Here is a 9,122-nt window from a genome sequence, read left to right as displayed (position 1 = left end):
ACTAAAAAACCTTAAGGCACTTACAAAAATGGGTACGTTATAAAAGTATTATTGTCAATGTTAACATCTTAAAATGTAGTTAGATACTCAGTTAATAGATGGTTTTTTAAAACGGCTGCAATTGATCTAAATTAATACTTCCTTGAAAAAAATTTGAAAAATGTCAAGTATGGGAAACTCCCCTTTGTTAATACTAGATACTTCTAGTTGAAATTAAAAATGTGCAAAATATTAACATTTTTTTAAATATGTCGCTTACAGAAGACTCAAAAGTGGTAAAGAATATAATTTTTAGCTTCCACGTACAAAGCTACACAAAAAAAAAAAAAGTAAATAAATTGCTATAATATTGAGCAAGTTATGAGTGTTAAAGTTTTAAAAGGTTGTCATTTAATGGGACCCACATAAAATGCAAAATAGACCAAAAAACATTAATGAAAACATGTAAAAGTTTGTCAGGACGTAGCATAAGCATCAGGCTACATGTTAAAAACAAAACTTTTGCAATAACTGTCAGATAAACAGAGTATTAAGGGGTGGCCCAACCATAAATACTGACCAAAATTTAAAAAATTCCACATAATGCTTAATAAAAATTATTCTGTCCATTAAAACTCACTAAAAATGCTCAGACTAGGCTCACAACTAATGTGGAATGCTTTTCAATAAGTTTTCGGGTGTGCTTGTCGGGGTGGAGATAACCAAAATTCTACCGCTGACGTCTTTTTTTGGACTATTTACAAATTGGCATGAAGACCAGGGACTAATTGTGTTAACTTACTTTATTTACTCGAACACAAAAACTGCGAGATCAGTTTTGTTGTTGGTATCATTAACTTTAATTGCTTTTTTAACTGTATGACTTTTTTTAAATGATGAGAGCAGTTAATATAAATATAAGTTTATCTTTTGTTTTCCGATTTTTTGCTTGTAATCTTTCTGAGAATATAACAGTTGCTTGAAATGAAAACAAAAACTTAAGATATTTTATAAGTACTTCTAGAAAGTTGAACTTTAGTTTTTAAAATCTTTTGACAAAATAAACTCTATATGTTTGATCAGATTAATAAACCCTAAATTCTCACAATCACTGTGCTGGCGGGGCGCCATCTAGTGGTGTTTTTATTATGACGTCAGTCACAATCGTTCACTTACACGCTTGTGCTAGTCATTTAGGCTGAATGCTTAACAAGCATTCAAATATATTGAATAAGGTAAGTATCACCAACAAGGAAGCAATTCTTTATTATAATTTCATGCTGATCATCAAACTTGCGCAACATGCTTTAGCTTTTTAAATTTAAAATTGACACAGCTAAGGCAGCTTAATGAAATACTTAATATTTTACATAAGCTCAGAGATATATGCAATACTAAATATTTACTAAAAAACCTTAAGCACACTTACAAGTATGGGTACGTTATAAAAGTATTATTGTCAATGTTAACATCTTAAAATGTAGTTAGATACTCAGTTAATAGATGTTTTTTTAAAACGGCTGCAATTGATCTAAATTAATACTTCCTTGAAAACAATTTGAAAAATGTCAAGTATGGGAAACTCCCCTTTGTTAATACTAGATACTTCTAGTTGAAATTAAAAATGTGCAAAATATTAACATTTTTTTAAATATGTCGCTTACAGAAGACTCAAAAGTGGTAAAGAATATAATTTTTAGCTTCCACGTACAAAGCTACACAAAAAAAAAAAAAAGTAAATAAATTGCTATAATATTGAGCAAGTTATGAGTGTTAAAGTTTTAAAAGGTTGTCATTTAATGGGACCCACATAAAATGCAAAATAGACCAAAAAACATTAATGAAAACATGTAAAAGTTTGTCAGGACGTAGCATAAGCATCAGGCTACATGTTAAAAACAAAACTTTTGCAATAACTGTCAGATAAACAGAGTATTAAGGGGTGGCCCAACCATAAATACTGACCAAAATTTAAAAAATTCCACATAATGCTTAATAAAAATTATTCTGTCCATTAAAACTCACTAAAAATGCTCAGACTAGGCTCACAACTAATGTGGAATGCTTTTCAATAAGTTTTCGGGTGTGCTTGTCGGGGTGGAGATAACCAAAATTCTACCGCTGACGTCTTTTTTTGGACTATTTACAAATTGGCATGAAGACCAGGGACTAATTGTGTTAACTTACTTTATTTACTCGAACACAAAAACTGCGAGATCAGTTTTGTTGTTGGTATCATTAACTTTAATTGCTTTTTTAACTGTATGACTTTTTTTAAATGATGAGAGCAGTTAATATAAATATAAGTTTATCTTTTGTTTTCCGATTTTTTGCTTGTAATCTTTCTGAGAATATAACAGTTGCTTGAAATGAAAACAAAAACTTAAGATATTTTATAAGTACTTCTAGAAAGTTGAACTTTAGTTTTTAAAATCTTTTGACAAAATAAACTCTATATGTTTGATCAGATTAATAAACCCTAAATTCTCACAATCACTGTGCTGGCGGGGCGCCATGTAGTGGTGTTTTTATTATGACGTCACTCACAATCGTTCACTTACACGCTTGTGCTAGTCATTTAGGCTGAATGCTTAACAAGCATTCAAATATATTGAATAAGGTAAGTATCACCAACAAGGAAGCAATTCCTTTATTATAATTTCATGCTGATCATCAAACTTGCGCAACAAGCTTTAGCTTTTTAAATTTAAAATTGACACAGCTAAGGCAGCTTAATGAAATACTTAATATTTTACATAAGCTCAGAGATATATGCAATACTAAATATTTACTAAAAAACCTTAAGGCACTTACAAAAATGGGTACGTTATAAAAGTATTATTGTCAATGTTAACATCTTAAAATGTAGTTAGATACTCAGTTAATAGATGGTTTTTTAAAACGGCTGCAATTGATCTAAATTAATACTTCCTTGAAAAAAATTTGAAAAATGTCAAGTATGGGAAACTCCCCTTTGTTAATACTAGATACTTCTAGTTGAAATTAAAAATGTGCAAAATATTAACATTTTTTTAAATATGTCGCTTACAGAAGACTCAAAAGTGGTAAAGAATATAATTTTTAGCTTCCACGTACAAAGCTACACAAAAAAAAAAAAAAGTAAATAAATTGCTATAATATTGAGCAAGTTATGAGTGTTAAAGTTTTAAAAGGTTGTCATTCAATGGGACCCACATAAAATGCAAAATAGACCAAAAAACATTAATGAAAACATGTAAAAGTTTGTCAGGACGTAGCATAAGCATCAGGCTACATGTTAAAAACAAAACTTTTGCAATAACTGTCAGATAAACAGAGTATTAAGGGGTGGCCCAACCATAAATACTGACCAAAATTTAAAAAATTCCACATAATGCTTAATAAAAATTATTCTGTCCATTAAAACTCACTAAAAATGCTCAGACTAGGCTCACAACTAATGTGGAATGCTTTTCAATAAGTTTTCGGGTGTGCTTGTCGGGGTGGAGATAACCAAAATTCTACCGCTGACGTCTTTTTTTGGACTATTTACAAATTGGCATGAAGACCAGGGACTAATTGTGTTAACTTACTTTATTTACTCGAACACAAAAACTGCGAGATCAGTTTTGTTGTTGGTATCATTAACTTTAATTGCTTTTTTAACTGTATGACTTTTTTTAAATGATGAGAGCAGTTAATATAAATATAAGTTTATCTTTTGTTTTCCGATTTTTTGCTTGTAATCTTTCTGAGAATATAACAGTTGCTTGAAATGAAAACAAAAACTTAAGATATTTTATAAGTACTTCTAGAAAGTTGAACTTTAGTTTTTAAAATCTTTTGACAAAATAAACTCTATATGTTTGATCAGATTAATAAACCCTAAATTCTCACAATCACTGTGCTGGCGGGGCGCCATCTAGTGGTGTTTTTATTATGACGTCAGTCACAATCGTTCACTTACACGCTTGTGCTAGTCATTTAGGCTGAATGCTTAACAAGCATTCAAATATATTGAATAAGGTAAGTATCACCAACAAGGAAGCAATTCTTTATTATAATTTCATGCTGATCATCAAACTTGCGCAACATGCTTTAGCTTTTTAAATTTAAAATTGACACAGCTAAGGCAGCTTAATGAAATACTTAATATTTTACATAAGCTCAGAGATATATGCAATACTAAATATTTACTAAAAAACCTTAAGCACACTTACAAGTATGGGTACGTTATAAAAGTATTATTGTCAATGTTAACATCTTAAAATGTAGTTAGATACTCAGTTAATAGATGTTTTTTTAAAACGGCTGCAATTGATCTAAATTAATACTTCCTTGAAAACAATTTGAAAAATGTCAAGTATGGGAAACTCCCCTTTGTTAATACTAGATACTTCTAGTTGAAATTAAAAATGTGCAAAATATTAACATTTTTTTAAATATGTCGCTTACAGAAGACTCAAAAGTGGTAAAGAATATAATTTTTAGCTTCCACGTACAAAGCTACACAAAAAAAAAAAAAAGTAAATAAATTGCTATAATATTGAGCAAGTTATGAGTGTTAAAGTTTTAAAAGGTTGTCATTTAATGGGACCCACATAAAATGCAAAATAGACCAAAAAACATTAATGAAAACATGTAAAAGTTTGTCAGGACGTAGCATAAGCATCAGGCTACATGTTAAAAACAAAACTTTTGCAATAACTGTCAGATAAACAGAGTATTAAGGGGTGGCCCAACCATAAATACTGACCAAAATTTAAAAAATTCCACATAATGCTTAATAAAAATTATTCTGTCCATTAAAACTCACTAAAAATGCTCAGACTAGGCTCACAACTAATGTGGAATGCTTTTCAATAAGTTTTCGGGTGTGCTTGTCGGGGTGGAGATAACCAAAATTCTACCGCTGACGTCTTTTTTTGGACTATTTACAAATTGGCATGAAGACCAGGGACTAATTGTGTTAACTTACTTTATTTACTCGAACACAAAAACTGCGAGATCAGTTTTGTTGTTGGTATCATTAACTTTAATTGCTTTTTTAACTGTATGACTTTTTTTAAATGATGAGAGCAGTTAATATAAATATAAGTTTATCTTTTGTTTTCCGATTTTTTGCTTGTAATCTTTCTGAGAATATAACAGTTGCTTGAAATGAAAACAAAAACTTAAGATATTTTATAAGTACTTCTAGAAAGTTGAACTTTAGTTTTTAAAATCTTTTGACAAAATAAACTCTATATGTTTGATCAGATTAATAAACCCTAAATTCTCACAATCACTGTGCTGGCGGGGCGCCATGTAGTGGTGTTTTTATTATGACGTCACTCACAATCGTTCACTTACACGCTTGTGCTAGTCATTTAGGCTGAATGCTTAACAAGCATTCAAATATATTGAATAAGGTAAGTATCACCAACAAGGAAGCAATTCCTTTATTATAATTTCATGCTGATCATCAAACTTGCGCAACAAGCTTTAGCTTTTTAAATTTAAAATTGACACAGCTAAGGCAGCTTAATGAAATACTTAATATTTTACATAAGCTCAGAGATATATGCAATACTAAATATTTACTAAAAAACCTTAAGGCACTTACAAAAATGGGTACGTTATAAAAGTATTATTGTCAATGTTAACATCTTAAAATGTAGTTAGATACTCAGTTAATAGATGGTTTTTTAAAACGGCTGCAATTGATCTAAATTAATACTTCCTTGAAAAAAATTTGAAAAATGTCAAGTATGGGAAACTCCCCTTTGTTAATACTAGATACTTCTAGTTGAAATTAAAAATGTGCAAAATATTAACATTTTTTTAAATATGTCGCTTACAGAAGACTCAAAAGTGGTAAAGAATATAATTTTTAGCTTCCACGTACAAAGCTACACAAAAAAAAAAAAAAGTAAATAAATTGCTATAATATTGAGCAAGTTATGAGTGTTAAAGTTTTAAAAGGTTGTCATTCAATGGGACCCACATAAAATGCAAAATAGACCAAAAAACATTAATGAAAACATGTAAAAGTTTGTCAGGACGTAGCATAAGCATCAGGCTACATGTTAAAAACAAAACTTTTGCAATAACTGTCAGATAAACAGAGTATTAAGGGGTGGCCCAACCATAAATACTGACCAAAATTTAAAAAATTCCACATAATGCTTAATAAAAATTATTCTGTCCATTAAAACTCACTAAAAATGCTCAGACTAGGCTCACAACTAATGTGGAATGCTTTTCAATAAGTTTTCGGGTGTGCTTGTCGGGGTGGAGATAACCAAAATTCTACCGCTGACGTCTTTTTTTGGACTATTTACAAATTGGCATGAAGACCAGGGACTAATTGTGTTAACTTACTTTATTTACTCGAACACAAAAACTGCGAGATCAGTTTTGTTGTTGGTATCATTAACTTTAATTGCTTTTTTAACTGTATGACTTTTTTTAAATGATGAGAGCAGTTAATATAAATATAAGTTTATCTTTTGTTTTCCGATTTTTTGCTTGTAATCTTTCTGAGAATATAACAGTTGCTTGAAATGAAAACAAAAACTTAAGATATTTTATAAGTACTTCTAGAAAGTTGAACTTTAGTTTTTAAAATCTTTTGACAAAATAAACTCTATATGTTTGATCAGATTAATAAACCCTAAATTCTCACAATCACTGTGCTGGCGGGGCGCCATGTAGTGGTGTTTTTATTATGACGTCACTCACAATCGTTCACTTACACGCTTGTGCTAGTCATTTAGGCTGAATGCTTAACAAGCATTCAAATATATTGAATAAGGTAAGTATCACCAACAAGGAAGCAATTCCTTTATTATAATTTCATGCTGATCATCAAACTTGCGCAACAAGCTTTAGCTTTTTAAATTTAAAATTGACACAGCTAAGGCAGCTTAATGAAATACTTAATATTTTACATAAGCTCAGAGATATATGCAATACTAAATATTTACTAAAAAACCTTAAGGCACTTACAAAAATGGGTACGTTATAAAAGTATTATTGTCAATGTTAACATCTTAAAATGTAGTTAGATACTCAGTTAATAGATGGTTTTTTAAAACGGCTGCAATTGATCTAAATTAATACTTCCTTGAAAAAAATTTGAAAAATGTCAAGTATGGGAAACTCCCCTTTGTTAATACTAGATACTTCTAGTTGAAATTAAAAATGTGCAAAATATTAACATTTTTTTAAATATGTCGCTTACAGAAGACTCAAAAGTGGTAAAGAATATAATTTTTAGCTTCCACGTACAAAGCTACACAAAAAAAAAAAAAGTAAATAAATTGCTATAATATTGAGCAAGTTATGAGTGTTAAAGTTTTAAAAGGTTGTCATTTAATGGGACCCACATAAAATGCAAAATAGACCAAAAAACATTAATGAAAACATGTAAAAGTTTGTCAGGACGTAGCATAAGCATCAGGCTACATGTTAAAAACAAAACTTTTGCAATAACTGTCAGATAAACAGAGTATTAAGGGGTGGCCCAACCATAAATACTGACCAAAATTTAAAAAATTCCACATAATGCTTAATAAAAATTATTCTGTCCATTAAAACTCACTAAAAATGCTCAGACTAGGCTCACAACTAATGTGGAATGCTTTTCAATAAGTTTTCGGGTGTGCTTGTCGGGGTGGAGATAACCAAAATTCTACCGCTGACGTCTTTTTTTGGACTATTTACAAATTGGCATGAAGACCAGGGACTAATTGTGTTAACTTACTTTATTTACTCGAACACAAAAACTGCGAGATCAGTTTTGTTGTTGGTATCATTAACTTTAATTGCTTTTTTAACTGTATGACTTTTTTTAAATGATGAGAGCAGTTAATATAAATATAAGTTTATCTTTTGTTTTCCGATTTTTTGCTTGTAATCTTTCTGAGAATATAACAGTTGCTTGAAATGAAAACAAAAACTTAAGATATTTTATAAGTACTTCTAGAAAGTTGAACTTTAGTTTTTAAAATCTTTTGACAAAATAAACTCTATATGTTTGATCAGATTAATAAACCCTAAATTCTCACAATCACTGTGCTGGCGGGGCGCCATCTAGTGGTGTTTTTATTATGACGTCAGTCACAATCGTTCACTTACACGCTTGTGCTAGTCATTTAGGCTGAATGCTTAACAAGCATTCAAATATATTGAATAAGGTAAGTATCACCAACAAGGAAGCAATTCTTTATTATAATTTCATGCTGATCATCAAACTTGCGCAACATGCTTTAGCTTTTTAAATTTAAAATTGACACAGCTAAGGCAGCTTAATGAAATACTTAATATTTTACATAAGCTCAGAGATATATGCAATACTAAATATTTACTAAAAAACCTTAAGCACACTTACAAGTATGGGTACGTTATAAAAGTATTATTGTCAATGTTAACATCTTAAAATGTAGTTAGATACTCAGTTAATAGATGTTTTTTTAAAACGGCTGCAATTGATCTAAATTAATACTTCCTTGAAAACAATTTGAAAAATGTCAAGTATGGGAAACTCCCCTTTGTTAATACTAGATACTTCTAGTTGAAATTAAAAATGTGCAAAATATTAACATTTTTTTAAATATGTCGCTTACAGAAGACTCAAAAGTGGTAAAGAATATAATTTTTAGCTTCCACGTACAAAGCTACACAAAAAAAAAAAAAAGTAAATAAATTGCTATAATATTGAGCAAGTTATGAGTGTTAAAGTTTTAAAAGGTTGTCATTTAATGGGACCCACATAAAATGCAAAATAGACCAAAAAACATTAATGAAAACATGTAAAAGTTTGTCAGGACGTAGCATAAGCATCAGGCTACATGTTAAAAACAAAACTTTTGCAATAACTGTCAGATAAACAGAGTATTAAGGGGTGGCCCAACCATAAATACTGACCAAAATTTAAAAAATTCCACATAATGCTTAATAAAAATTATTCTGTCCATTAAAACTCACTAAAAATGCTCAGACTAGGCTCACAACTAATGTGGAATGCTTTTCAATAAGTTTTCGGGTGTGCTTGTCGGGGTGGAGATAACCAAAATTCTACCGCTGACGTCTTTTTTTGGACTATTTACAAATTGGCATGAAGACCAGGGACTAATTGTGTTAACTTACTTTATTTACTCGAACACAAAAACTGCGAGATC

This window comes from Thalia democratica, chromosome 7 (assembly GCF_965202585.1).
Source record: "Thalia democratica chromosome 7, ktThaDemo2.hap1.1, whole genome shotgun sequence".
Classification (NCBI taxonomy): Eukaryota; Metazoa; Chordata; class Thaliacea; order Salpida; family Salpidae; genus Thalia; species Thalia democratica.
Note: the sequence above shows the minus strand (reverse complement) of the source record.